Genomic DNA, 11,785 nt, shown 5'->3' on the forward strand with positions numbered 1-11,785 from the left:
TATCCTTGTTCATTATAGACATCATCGGTATCATGTACCCTTCAAATTCATAAATTATATCCTCCCCTCACTCAAAACATTGGATATAATCGGTTTACCACAATGTTATTTTTATGGGAGTTGTAATTTATATAATTTACAACTAGAAAACATAGCCATGTTAAGCAAATGCTTTGACATTCCCAAAGGCACTATCAAAAGCATTTCGACTGTCCAAAAGTCGTTCTGGTGGGGTAAGTCCAGAGGCATTTGCACCAAACCTTGGTCTGTAATTTGCCTCCCTAAACGCAGGGTTGTGCCTGACAATTTAGGGGGCCGGTGCGAAACTTAATCAAGACCTTTTGTATAGATGTGAGGTAAACAAATTTACACGCGAAGTGATAACACAAATTTTACCTGTAAATTGTTTTAGTAAAACAATGATGAATCTAAAATCAATGAATAACAACTTTATATGATTCGTCTAACATTTTGCTAATAAAGTTGTCTTGGATTAGACAGGTTTTTATTCGAAATTAGGAACTACGAGAGAGAGATAGACAAATGAGAGAGATTGTATATTGAGTTAGGGAGAAAAAAATAAAAATAAACAGGATTGCAAGTTAGAGATTTGTGTGAAAGATATGAGATTTGGAGAGAGACCTAAGTGTATTTTATATTACGCAAATATTACAAGAAATTATTTGAATGTTAAAATTACCAACTGAGCTACAAACGCTTGTTGATAATAGATTGTGGGTTTATAATATAATTCTGAATATAACGAAACCATGAACTAATAGAAAAGTGGTCCCCTTGTGGTGGGGGCCCTGTGCGGGCACACGACCCGCACCCCGCACCACACGGCCCTACCTAAACGCATGGGTGGTCTAGGTATTGATCGTCCTGAACTAGATAACATAGCCATGTTAAGCAAATTAGTCTGAAAAATCAAGTCAGAACCTCATACTACGTGGGTCCAGTTTTTAAAAGCTAAATATTTCCCGCACACGGAGAACCCGGGCCCTGCTAAGTCTCATCATTCTTGGCAATGGAAAACCATCAACAAACATCTTGATAATATCGAAGAATTTACTACATGGGAAGTTCACAAAGGAGATAAGATTAAGATCTGGGAGGATTATTGGATCCCTTCTCTTCATAACCCTCCTTGCAACCACCATAACTCTAACCTGACCTCGGTTTCTCAACTTATCTCGAATAATAACTGGAACGAGGAAACTTTGAATAACAACTTTGATAGCAATACGACGAATCTTATCAAAGCTATTCCCATTAATGATGAAGGAGAAGATCAAAGGAAATGGACCCTCACTGAATCAGGTAAGTTTACTGTTAGTTCTATGTATCAACACCTTTGCATTGGCATGAACTCCCCCATGCCCCAATCCCCAAACTGGAACTTTATCTGGACTACCCCTACAGTACCTAGAATACAAATCTTCATTTGGAAAATTTGCTCTAAAGCTCTACCTGTGAGAGCAAGAATCGGTAAATACATCGACAACAATCTGACTTGCCCCAATTGCATTAACATTGAATCTATTGAGCATGCTTTGCTATACTCCCCTCTAGCGAGAAATGTGTGGTTTTATTTGAACATCATTTCAGATAAAATTTCCTCGGTGTCGGATTGGATCTTCTCCTGGGAGACTTCATCGAACAATGGTAAAACGCCTAATAACATCCACTATGCCACTATCTTATGGATTATCTGAAAAGCTAGATGCGATCACTGTTTCCAACATGAAATAAATTTCATCGATACTATTATAAGAATGACACTTAACTATCCTAAAACCGTAACTTCACAGAGAAACAATAAACCTACCCCTCAAGACAAATGGCACCCACCAGAACCGTTATGCTTGAAAATAAATGTAGATGCTTCCTTTATAAATGTCGAATCAGTTACAGGTACAAGCCTTATTATTCACGATTCAAATTCGAATTTCATAGAAGCGAACACAAATACTATCAGGAGCAGAACCAGCGAGGAAAGTGAAGCCATAACAATCCTAAACGGATTGTTATGGGCAGAAGCAAATAACTATAACAAAATCATCTAAAGTGACAACATCAACATCATCAATAACATTAACAGAGGAATCACGGTATACAATGGCAATCCAGCATGCACATTAAAAAAATTCAAGAAATCAAAAGGAGGCTGCATAAGGTGCAATTCAAACACACTTCCAGGAAATTCAACTCTCCGGTAGACAAGTTAGCGAAATAGGTCAGGCAAAGGAACAAATCGAAGACTTGGCATAATGTTCCTAGTTTCTTAGTTAATCTATATTGTAAGAATGTTTTGATTTAGTTTCAATAAAGTGAACATATTCAACAAAAAAAAAATTATATAATTTATTATACTCTTCAAATCACTATATTTTATCAAACGGACTTCATCATACTTTACTATCCAAGAGTTGGTTAAATCCAACCTACCCTATGCATGCAACACAACTCAACCTTTGAACCAGAAAGAAACTACTAAATACTTTGAAACTTTTGACCAAGTCTTCACACCCCGATCGAGGTGTAGGGTTTTTTATTTTGAAGACTTGGTTAAATATGGCCAGCGTTTTGGGGAAAGCTAAATACTTTGAAGACTTGGTTAAATATGACCAGCATTTTGGGAAAAGCAAAATAGTTTTCCGCCCGGCGACCTGGTCGGAGAAGAGAAAGAGGTGAGGTGTAGGGTTTTCTATTTTTATTTTGAAACATATTCCCCATAAAATATGTTTCCCAGGAAAATTTTCAAAATTTTGCATATTCCCTTTAAAATTTCACACCCCGGAAACTATTTAGCTTTCCCCAAGCGCTGGCCATATTTAATTATCTATTCCAAGAAACAAGGTTTTAAAATACGTTTATACGCGTTAAGGTGGTTCGCTCTCACAAGGCGAGGCGGTGCCTCGAGATCAAAGATATGAAAAAAAAATTGGTAAAGAAACTAACATCAATTATGTCAAGCTATAGCATAACAAATTTTCTACTTTACTAACATAGTATGAAGTCTTAGATGTTGTCAAATAACTCAAAAATAACAGTGAAAAGCAAAACTAAATATTCTAAAGAGTTCTCCTTCTCAATAGTATAAGGTTCTCAAATTACATAGGCCTAGAAGCGCATTGTGGCTCCCTCATCTCGAAGCGCGCCTCAGTCATTTTTTAAAGACTGCCAAGGAATAGAAGAAGTAAAATTCAACAAAAATACAAAAAAATATTACTAAAATTAATAGTAAACAAAACAAACATCTTACTAACACCACCCCATCTCCTCGGCAAGACTAATATTGCAATCATCATTCCTTTTGTTCTTTTACCACAAATCAGAGCGAAACAAAATATCAGTGAAAGTAAAACACCAACACCACCATAAATGAAAATGTTAGTTTGGTCTGAGAATCCCTTTTAATGCATTTTTGTTGGGTACTTTAATTAAGGGATTGTGAAATCCACATTTGTGTTCAGCAATCAAAACTATTTTGTTTGCTACCTAGCACATAGGTGGAGTACACCACTAAAGAAGAGATTACTTTCAAAGTTAATTTCTCTTCACAATTCAAAGTCTCACGTAGTAGGACTAGTGAAACTAGTTGGTCATCATAATAGATTGTTTGACAACCTGTTGTAAACAACTAAGAGAAGTAGAGAAGTGTTTCCACACGCGCGACGATCAGGGTTAGGTTTTGGGCTCGGGACTCAGAGGGGCGGGGCTTGTAGTAAAATAACTTTTTTTTGCTACATAAAGTAATTTTATTTTGACTCAAACTTTGTTTAAACAGAATTTGTGGGATAATCACGATCTGTTTTCGAGTTTATCTCCAACTTCTATATCTTCTCTACCACGTTTCATAGTTGGTTTGGTCTTCCTCTGTGGATATACATATACTGGCAGAATTTAACATAGAAGACACAAAAAAGCTATCATCTTATTTTCCTACCAAGTTATCTTTCTACTATCTCTAATATTGTTCTCTTCAATGCGATAAGAAAACAATAGTTGTGGTAAATCCTTGGACGGTGACTGTATGGGCAAAAATACGTCACCAGGAGTGCCTCTAAAAATCCAGGATTAATGGGCTCACGCGATGACCAACCCCATGAATTAATGGTTAATGGGCCCGACCCATTTATCTTCGAACACCCGAAGCAACGCCAAAGTACGGAAACACATCCAGCCCCGGATAAAGAGGTCCGCCCTCACCTCCTCAGCAAACCAAAAAGACTAGAGCACATCCAGCTCCGGATAAAGAGGTCTGACCTCATCTTCTTAGCTGACCTCCTACCATATATCTATTGGGGGGCATTACTCTCATTCAAGACGGAAAAATCCCGGATATACCCGTTAAGGGGAGTTACGATATCCACATTTATGATAACAGCTTTACGCGTTACCACATTAAAGAGACAGCTCATTATCGGGTAACATGGAACCCAAGAAATTATAAAATGAGCAAGCAGATGAAGAGATAGGGGATTGGGTGATTGCCGAACATACCCCATATTCATCTGACATCACTGTCAAGCATCCGGAGATCATCGGATTCTAGGCAAACACATCAAGTACAAACTCAACACTATCATCCAACTTACGACTAAAACACTCGATCATCTGGTATCGGGCAATCACGAATACAACCCACTGCTTTCTCTCTCATACAGAGGGATCAACTAGTTGTCCACGACACTTCTACTAGTGTCATCGTCTTATTCTCTCTATGTCATCAACTAATCCAACATCCATTGAAGAACCTACGACTGATGAAAAGGAGATCATTCTATATTTCTCTCTCTCGACGACCACTCATCAAAGGAGGTCGACCACTCATCAAAGGAGGTCGACCACTAATCAAAGGAGGGCCTCTTACAATTGCTAATGTTCTAGTAAAAAGAATTTTAATTGACAATGGGTCATCCACTAATGTACTGTTCCTACATGTTTTACAAGGTATGGGCTTAGACGAGACAAACATATGTCGTCAATCGACCGTACTCATTGGCTTTAGTGGTGAGCAGAAGTAAACCTTGGGGGAAGTATTTCTGCCTGTCTATGCCGGAGGGCTCAACATGTCGACCACCTTTGTCATACTGGACTGACCATCAGCATACAACATGATTCTAGGTAGGTCGTGGATACACGTTATGCGAGCAGTACCATCAACATTTCACCAATACGGTTCCCTACACCTTAGGGAGTCAGGGAGACCAATGGGTCTTTCGTAACTGTTACAAGAATACAATGAAATCTCCCAAAGTCCCTTTATAACAATTACAGACTAAGCAGCCACATGGTGTTGACCCTGACCAACCTAGCATAAAGGAGATGGATGAAGTACAAATCCATCCAGACTACCCAGACCATAAAGTACAGGTAGGGTCTAACTTAAATCCTGCTCTTACAAAAGAGCTGATAGACTTCCTTACCACACAACACGACTATTTTGCTTGGTCACACGCCGACATGATAGGCATAGACCCATCTATTGTAACACACAAACTTCAAGTCGACCCACACCACCCGTTTGTTAGACAAAAGAGTCGAAGGTTCGCATACGAATGCAATAGAATAATCAACGAAGAAGTTGAAAAGTTACTAGGCATAGAGTCTGTCAGGGAGGTTCACTACCCTGATTGGTTAACCAATGTTGTCGTGGTAAAGAAAAAAATGGGAAATGGAAGGTGTGCATTGACTTCACTGACCTGAATAAGGCATGCCCAAAAGACTCATTTTCCTTACCTCATATAGACTAACTAGTAGATGCAACTGCTGGCCATGAGCTTCTCAACTTCATCGATGCTTTATCGGGGTACAATCAAATTCTTATGCACCCCGAAGACCAAGAAAAGATCTCTTTCATAACAGAAAGAGGCATATTTTGTTATAAAGTTATGCCTTTCGGACAGTAGAATGCAGGAGCCACTTACCAAAGGTTAGTGAATAAGATGTTCGCCAACATGCTCGGCGACACAATGGAGGTGTACATTGACGACATGTTGATCAAATCTTTGGAAGCTGCACAACACATCAATCATTTACAACAAGCTTTCGAGGTCCTGAAAAAGGTACAATATGAAGTTAAACCCAAATAGATGTTCATTTGGTGTGTCTTCAGGAAAATTCCTAGGGTTTGTAGTAACATACAGAGGGATCGAGGCAAATTCAAACCAGATACACTCGGTAATAAATATCCCTTCTCCCAAGTGCTTGAAGGATGTGCAAAAGTTAGCAGGAAGAGTAGCCGCCCTGAGCTGATTCATCTCTCGATCATCCGAGAAATGCCATCACTTCTTTCATGGGCGGAATTAGGATTTTGAACTAGCCGGGGCAAGTTTAAAATACTAAAAAGTAAATATAGATCTTATGTATATGTGTATGAATTTTACAAACTACTATGTATATATATTCTACAAATTTTGATTTTTTTTACTTGAAATAAAGTAGATAGTTGTTTGAAAAAAGAGGGAGAGAGAAAAAAGTAGAACGAAATTCGCCTTCGAAAAACTAGTTCCTCTATACAGACGAATCTCGAAGATAAAAAGAAAAGATAACGACTTCAAAGAGAAGATAAAACATACCCCATCTCTTATTCTCCCTCATAATAACTCTTTACCTTTCATAGAATTAAAAAAATAGAGGTAAAATTGGTATTAAGATAAAGGGTAATTACTATCAAATCAAAAAAGAGTAAGTAACAAAAAAGTAATTCAAAAGGGCTATTTTAGAAGTTGGGAAAATTTAGGGGTCCTTGTGTGAATTGATTGTAACTAAAAAGCCAAAAGAAAGAAATAGAACAGAATATGACGTAATTGCCTAGCAGCAGATTCGAACCCACAACTTACATGCCGTCGGCAAAGTCTTATCTATTACGCCGAGGCTCCTTTGGTGTTATATTTTCTACAACCTCTTACAAATACCAAAATTCCAGCCTGGGCCATTGCCTAGGCTGGACTACGCATGGGTCCGCCCCTGACTTCTTTACTAGTCTTAAGAAACCCAAAGACTTCAATTGGACATCAGCATGTAGGGATGCACTTCAACAACTCAAACAGTACCTCACTTCACCTCCATTGCTTTCAAAACCCAAGCCAGGTCATGAGCACCTTTACATTTATTTGGCAGTATCTGAAACAGTTGTCAGTGTCGTCCTGGTGAGAGAACAAGAAGGTAAGAAACTCCCACTTTACTATGTCAGTAAGTCCTTACTTGACGCCGAGACTCGGTACAGTCAACTAGGGAAGTTGGCATTAGCTCTAGTGACAGCTGCTAGAAAATTGATACCGTACTTCCAATGTCATACACTTGTGGTCGTCACTGCCTTCCCAATAAAGAATGTCTTGCATAAGCCAGATATGTCTGAAAGCTTGACCAAATGGGTGGTCGAGCTAAGTGAGCATGACATCACATACCAACCAAGGACAAAGATCAAACCCCAGGTATTAGCTGACTTCATTGCCGATTTCACTCTTGACTCTCTAGTGCAGGCCCAGAATTAATTGCTCTGCCTCACTGAGCCAGATCCTCAAAAGTGGACCTTGTCCGTGGATGGGTCAAGCAATATGAATGGAGTTGGCATAGGTGTCATCTTGACCTCCCCACAGGGGGACATAACCCAGCAAGCAATAAGGTGCAAATTTAAGGCAACTAACAATGAGGTCGAGTACGAAGCTTTAATTACAGGTCTGACCTTGGCAAAAGAATTAGGGATCCAGAACCTTGATGTGAGGTCTGGCTCCCAGTTGGTGGTCAACCAACTTCAAAGTACGTACCAAACCAAAGATGTCAGGATGACAACCTACTTGGATCATGTCAAGGAAATACAAAAGCACTTCCAGAAGGTAAAGTATGAGCAGGTTACCCAGAATTAAAATGGATATGCAGATGCTTTGGCAAACCTTGGATCGTCCATTCAGACCAAGGTAGCACAGGACATACCCCTAGTTTTACTCCAATGACCAGCCGTCTGGAAAACCCCACAATCAGAAGTAGCAGCTACAAGTACCACTGACACCTGGATGACCCATATCATAAAGTACCTGACCATGGCAAGCTTCCCTCAGACAAAAATGAAGCCAGAAGACTAAAAACAAAGGAAGCGAGATTCTGCGTACTCGATGGTCAATTGCTCACGAGATCTTTCTCAAGCCCTTACCTCAAGTGCATTACTCCAGAAGAAGGTAAGTACGTTTTAAAAGAATTACACGAGGGAGAATGTGGGAACCATTCTAACGGTCGTAGTTTAGCCAATAGGGCTCTGACTGTCGGCTACTACTGGCCGACCATGAGGGTTGATTCAATTGATAATGCCAAACGGTGTGATAAATGTCAAAGGTTCGCACAAACTTCTCACCTACCTCCAGAAAAATTAAATTTTATTATGTCACCTTGGTCCTTCATGAAATGGGGCATGGACATAGTGGGGAAACTTCTCACTGCCCCGGGCCAAGGCGTATATATGTTGGCCATGACCGACTATTTTTCTAAGTGGATCGAAGTCGAGACCTTCCACCAGATAAAAGACAAAGAGGTCACGAGTTTTGTGTAGAAGTTTATAATTTGCAGGTTTGGGGTACCCAAGGAGATAGTCACCGACAATGGATCTCAATTAATTAGCTTCGCCTTCCAAGACTTTTGCAAGGACGGAGGTATAAAGCTCAGCTTTTCAACTCCAAGGTATCCTCAACCCAACGGCCAAGCCGAATCATCCAACAAAACAATCATGAACTCCCTAAAGAAGAAACTGGAAAAAGCTAAAGGAACTTGGGTAGACCAACTACCAGCAGTACTATGGGCTTATCGAACAACTGTACGGACGCCAACAGGTGAAACCATTTCTCATTAGTCTATGGTTCTGAAACTGTAATCCCAGATGAAACATGAGTCCCTGCCGCACGGTATTAATGAACCAAAGAAGAAAGCAATTGGGTCGAGCTTAACCACAACCTCGACACAGTTGATGAGCCAAGAGATAGGGCAGACATTAGAAACGTTGTCTACCAACAAAGAGCAGCCTCTCACTATAACAAAATGTCTGAATCAGATCCTTCAAAGTAGGGGATTGGGTACTCCGAAAGGTCTTTCAGAAAACTAAGAAGACAGGATCAGGTGATAGGCCTAAAATATATAGGTCTATTCCCACAAGTGTACAGGGTCAAGTTATAGTAAGTTCGTAAGTCCGTAAATCGTCTCAAGGGATAAGTAACTTCACCTTATATCTTAAATCAACACCTCATTTTGTAATTTTGATTAGATTTTGTGAAACTATTTAAAAAAAGGGATAATAAACTAAGAAGAATGAAAACAAGATGGGAAAGAAATCTAAGATTTTGATTCCACCAAATAAATTGACTCCCTAAAGCGTGCAATTAATTAACTAATCCTTTTTTCAATATAAATCAAAATCTAACATAATGAACTATTTAGATTTCGGAAGATATTCTTCATTAACACATTTCAAAATCATATATTTTAATTGACTATCATATAAAGACTATACTCCTTAACAATCATTTATCATCTAATTATGAAGCATGAAATATTTAATTATGAAGCATGAACAATGAAATGATCATATAATCTATATGAAATGACAATTAATAGACATTAAAGCTCAATAGAAGGATTTATTAATCAATAACATATTTCAAGAAAGATCAAATGTGGTTTCCTCTAAAACCCTAAATACAAGTTAGCTACTTATTAAATTTAGAGACATTTACATTGATAAAACAAATAATTTTTGGGTTCCTAGTCCAAAAATCTACATCTAAACACACATTTAGTCCACCCTAATATTAATATAGGATTTTAAGCCAAAATAATAATTATAATGGATATTTAGTCCAAATTGACTCATCTCTATAGAAAAAATAGATCTCTATCATTTCTATTTAATCATAATGCCCATTATAACCTTTTATATAAGGAAAAACTCACTTTTAAAAATCAATCCCAAAATTTTCTTTTTTTTTCAGATTTTTTCGATTGATTTCAAACTTACTATCTGTTTCGCAATATACACATTATTTAGGTATCGTTTGGCAACCAAAAGTATAAGTACTTTTACTTGTAGTAGAAGTTTTCTACTTTAGAAAAGTAAAAAAAATTCAAAAGTGTATTTGGCAAAAATGTTACTTATAAGTAAAAAAACGTCAAAAAGTTAGTTTGGTAATCCAATTTACTTTTGATAATTTTATTTTTCTTTTACTCATAGAGGTACTTGATTTTAATGAATTTATTTATGATTTCCACGATTACTCTTGTATACGAAGTGGTGGTGATATTGGTGGTAGTGGTGGTGGTGGTGGCGGTGCCTTGAAGGTATGGTTTTGAGATTTGGTGGTGGTTGAGGTATGATGGTGGTCGTTGAGGAATGATGGTGGCAGTGGTGGTGGTAGAGCTATGGTGATGGTAGTGGTGGAGGTATGATGATGGTGATGGTGGTGGAAGTACGATGGTGGTGGAAGTATGGTGGTGGTGGTGCGGTGGTTGAGATACGTGGTGGTGGTGGTGGTGGTGGACATATGGTGGTGGTGGTGGATAAGGTATGTGATTGGTAGTGATGGAGGTATGGTGGTGGATAAGATATGTAGGTGGTAATGATGGAGATTTGGTAGTGGATAAAATATGTGGGTGGTAGTGATGGAGGTATGGTGGTGGTGGTGAAGGTACGGTGGTGGTGGTGGTGGTGGTGAAAGTATGGTGGTGGTGAAGGTACGGTGGTGGTGGAGGTACGAAGGTGGTTGTAGTTAAGGTGCGGTGGAGGGGGTGTTGAAGTGGTGTTAGTGATGGAGGTATGGTGGTGGTGGAGGTGCGAAGATGGTGGTTAAGGTGTGGTAGTGGTGATTGAAGTATGGTGGCTGGGGAGGTGCAATTGTTGTTGAGGTGGTGGTGGAGGTACAATGGAATGGTAGAAGTTTAGTTGTGGTGGTGGAGCGGAGGTAAACGAAGAAAAAAATTTCGTCAAGTAAAATCTATGTATGTGTTGTACATAAGTTACTTTACTTTAAAGTCAGAAGCTAAAAATTTTAACTTCAAAAGAAAGTCAAATTTTAACTTAAGTAAAGTCAGAAATTTTCACGTTACCAAACTAAGTTTTTTTTTTACTTTTTACTTCAATAAGCAAAAAAGTTACTTATTTTAGTGTTGCCAAACACACCTTAGTATCAATTACGTATATCTATATAACAAATGATATAGGTTTTGGTGTCATGTCATAACTTTGGTTTATAAATCTCGATCGTCCAATTTTCTTTTGTAAATCATGACCCTTCATTTTAAAGAGTCTTTGAAATGATAGATATTTAACAGTCAAAATAACTACCCACTCCCTAAAATTTTTCTAACTCTTTTTCTCTCTTTCCTCTTTTCTCCCTCAAACAAATCAATATAATCTCGGTTATTATTTTAAATATATTTTTATTACTTCAATATTTGTATAAGACCAAAATTTGATAATTTTGTATAACATAAATATAGAAATTTCCGTGCCCTACGGGCACGGGCTATACCCTAGTTTCTACAACAAAACACATTTAGTAAGTTAAAGTATGTCTAGATGTCAAAGTTACAGTGTTTTTCTGTTCATTGATTATTGTTTTGTTTCATAAATAACGTGTTATTTATCGCTAAAGTTTCATACTTATTTCATTTTTTTAGGCTACGATTTTGGGGAATAAAAGTTATTCTCCGGGGAATAAAAAATTTAGCAAAAAATATTGAGTTGGGGGCGTATATTTTTTTAGTCAAAAAACCGACTTGATCAAACATTGCTCCC

This window comes from Eschscholzia californica, unplaced genomic scaffold, assembly GCF_041429995.1.
Source record: "Eschscholzia californica isolate CP2 unplaced genomic scaffold, dmEscCali1.0.p SCAF_1, whole genome shotgun sequence".
Lineage (NCBI taxonomy): Eukaryota > Viridiplantae > Streptophyta > Magnoliopsida > Ranunculales > Papaveraceae > Eschscholzia > Eschscholzia californica.